Source organism: Elephantulus edwardii, unplaced genomic scaffold (genome assembly GCF_000299155.1).
Source record: "Elephantulus edwardii isolate Elephantulus edwardi_28Jun2011 unplaced genomic scaffold, EleEdw1.0 scaffold00056, whole genome shotgun sequence".
In the NCBI taxonomy this organism is placed as follows: Eukaryota; Metazoa; Chordata; class Mammalia; order Macroscelidea; family Macroscelididae; genus Elephantulus; species Elephantulus edwardii.
The window spans coordinates 3309112-3313047 of NW_006399806.1; positions in this window are offsets into that span (position 1 = coordinate 3309112).

A 3936-nucleotide genomic window follows, 5' to 3' on the forward strand; every position below is an offset into this window, starting at 1 on the left:
TCAAGGATTCTGAAGCTTTGTCTGACATACTTTGGGCATGTTGCAAGGAGGGACTGGTCCTTGGAGAGGGACATCATGTTTGGCAGAGTGGAGGGGTGGCGCAGGAGAGGAAGACCCTCGATGAGATGGATAGATTCTGTGAGTGGAGTGGTGGGAATGAATGTGTTTGAGACAGCGAGGTTGGCACAGGCTAGAATGGCGTTTAGGGCTCTTGTACATAGGGTCGCTATGAGTCGCAAACAACTCGATGGCACACAACAACAACAACAAAACAACAATGGTAAGAAGTTGTGCTGCCAACTCAAAGGTATGCATGCGGTTCCAATCCACCAGTTGCTCCATGGGAGAAATATGGGCAATCTCCTCCTGTCTGCCTTACAACTGCGGAAACCTCACTAGAAGGTTAAGCATGAGCCTATTCTCACTTGAAGGCACATGATGACCATTCATCAGTTTGTGACATTTTCAGTAACCTTAACACAGTATATCACTTGTCTCCACGCTCTACTTTCTACACCTAACACTCAGGCAAATGTTCTTTCATGTCATCTTTGGTCCTCTGACTCACCTATGATTCCTTTCTCATACTTAAAAAAGAAAAGAGATAAATGAAAATTGTCCAAGTCATTGCCATATAGTTGGAACCTGACCGTCCAGCAGGTTTTCTGGGGTCATAAATCTCATGGGAAGGGTTTATCCATCTCTTTCCCAGAGGAGACTTTGTGGTTTCTGACTACCAGAGAGGCCCTACACTTTAGTTTTTTAGCAGGAAAACCCCTACAAACTGTTATCACTTCTCGTTCTTTTTTTGGACAAGGTTCTGCTGCCTGACATCTAAATAATATCCGGCTGACAACTGAGCCCCAGAAAAGGAGCAAGAAGGGAAACAAAAACTGTAGTAACACCAACTGGCAGAGCCAACCAGTGTCTCTTAACAGAACAGCCAGTGGGAATCAAGAATGCTTCACCGGGGAACGAGTCTTTACATAGAAATCTGAATGGATCCAGAGAGTGGACAATCCCGCAGGACTCCTGGGAAACTAAATATAAGGTTAAAACAAAGACAATACCATTTCGCTGACCTTCTGACCCTACCCAAATATGTCTGTGTGTTCCAAGAAAGAGTAAATAATCTGATTATTTTGTGTAATAATATTTAGTAAATAATCTGATAGTTTTATGACCCAGCCCAGAAGATAAACAGGGAATGATGGAAAATGATGTCAATCCCTTTGTATTGCTGTGACTACCCACAACCAGCCAATGAAGAATGGATAAATACCCTACTTTTCTCTTTGTTTGGTGCACTGATGTCAATTAAGCATCATCGCACCTTCACCAAAGCACACACTTTAAATAAAGTATATTTCCTGTATACTCTGCTAGTGTTGTTTCTGGACTTCTAGTGAGTTTAAACCTTTCACTAAGCTATGACTAGTCTCAGGGGACTTCAAATTATAGGAAGGCAAAACCCAGAAGGAGAAGGCTTCTCAATATTTCTGGCCCCAGGCCACAGGGTTTTTCAGAGGCTTGTCTTTTCAGAGGTAGATGTCCAGGAGAGCTCCGGTGGTCTAATGGCAAGAAGCTGCACTGCAATCCCAGAGGTGTGTGGTTCGAATCCACCAGATGTTCTGCTGGAGAAAGAAGGTCACTCTCCTCCTATACCAGTCAGATCCAATTTGATGGTACACACACACACACACACACACACACAAATGTAATTAATATTAAAAAAAAAAGTAGTCCAATCCTTCTTCCTAGTCTATCTCAATATGCGAGCTCTGTCGTCCCTCCATTTGTCACTTAGCAGTTTGAAAGTTTGTGTTTTATTGACTATGCAAAGGCATTTGATTATGTGATTGAGAAGACTGGAAATCCCAGAACACTTAATTGTGCTCATGAGGAATATATATATATATAGACCATGAATACGTATGAACAGAGAAAAGGAAAGCGTGATTTAAAATTTAAAAAAGTGTATGTCAGAGTAGTATCCTTTCTTCATACCCATTTAATTTGTATACTGAGCAGATAATTTAAGAAGGTGGACTCTGTGAAAAAGAATATGGCATCAGGATTAGAGGAAGACTCATTAATAATCTTTGTTATGAAGATGGCACAACCTTGCTTGCTAAAAGTGAGGAGGACCCAAAACATTTGCTGCAGAAAATCAAACACTGCAGCCTATAACATGGATCGTATCTCAGTGCAAACAAAAATACTCACCACTGGATTATTGTAGGTGACATCTACGTAGATGGAGAATATTGAAACTGTTAATAACTTTATAATATTTGGAACCACTATCAATACACTTGGTACCTGGAGTCAGGGGATTAGAAGGTGTATTTTACTGGGAAAGTCTGTAGACAGGAACTTCTCTAAATTACTGAGGAGCAATGATTTTACTTGAGAGTTAAGGTGCACCTTATGCAGGGCATAGTCTTTTCTATCATTTGCTCTGCATCTAAGAACTGGACAATGAGTAAAGATAGCAGATGAAACTTTGATGGCTTTGAATTATAGTGTTGGAGGAGAGTACTAAATATCCCATGAATTGTCAAAAAACCAAGCAGATGTTTTTTGGGAAGGTGAAGCAAGATTGCTTCTTGGAAGCAAAGATGGCAAAGTATCATCTCCAGTATTAGGGCATATTGTTAGTAGAGGCTATTCATTGGAGAAGGACATCATGTTTCGAAAGGTGGAGAGATGAAGGGGTAAGATATATCCACTCAACCAGGTGGATAGATAAAGTGACGGTAGGAAAGGGCTTGAGTGTGTTAGAAAATGTGAGGTAGGCACGAGACAGGACAGGGTTCGGATCTGTTGTTCATAGGGTCACTATGAATCATACTTGAAAGCACTTAACAACAACAACAATAAATGACAAGGTTGTTAAGAGCCTACATTTATCTTATGGGTGCCCTATCATTTCTTCCCCTTGCAATCATCCTTTCTTCACTCCTGCCTTTTAACAGTGCACTCTGTGCTTCTACTGACTAATCAGTCTTAAGAAGATCTTTAGTCCTAACAAGATGCTATTTTGCCTTAATGTATTTTCTTTTTTGATTGCTCAAGGCCCCTATGTCTGCTTCTCCTTAATTACAGTCACCTGTGAGCCCCCACTCATGGAAAACCCTCCTTGTTTCCCCTCAAGCTGTTCTGAGAACTGCTACTTTTAGTATATTTCAACACTTAAGAGTTTTCCACATCCATTCCCCCCATCCCCCGATAATACCTTCCTTTTTTCAAATAAGATTCCTTTTGGAACTCCTATAACCCAGTGAAAAGAACCTTGACAACTTTTTCAATGTTCACTTTAAATTTAAAGGCAAAACTGAAAAGACATCAGCTGAGCAATGATGCTATTCCTTTGACAAATAACGGAGTTTCTAAGAAGAGAATCCCTTTAAACATCCCTCTATTTACTATATGAATAAATCATTGCGCTGAACTAGAGATAGGGTGTTCCTTCAGGGAGGTCAGCAAGGTCATGGGAAGAACACTAGACTCTAGTCTGGCAACTGTTGAGTAGTTTGTAGTCATATTTTACCATGTGATTCAGTGTATGTGAATAGAGTGAAAAGAGAGTTGTTGTTGTTGTTGTTGTTGTTATTGTTATGTACCATTGAGTCAGAAATAACCTATAACTGACCCTCAAGCGGTTTTCAGAGCAGTTAATCATATGGTAAGAGATTGCCCATCTGGATTAAGTTTCTTAATCCAAAGGAGATTCAAGAAAACAATGACCTAAATTACTTGAGTAGCTGCTACAGTTTGGGCATAGCATTTTGTGAATTAGGATGTCAGAAAAAAAACCAAAAAAGAGAAGTTACAAGAAGGCAGGTTGGACTACATATATAGTAAATATCTTGTTCACAATTTGATTTGCTCAAGGTTGTTCTTCTTTTTCTTTTTCTATAATTATATTTTATT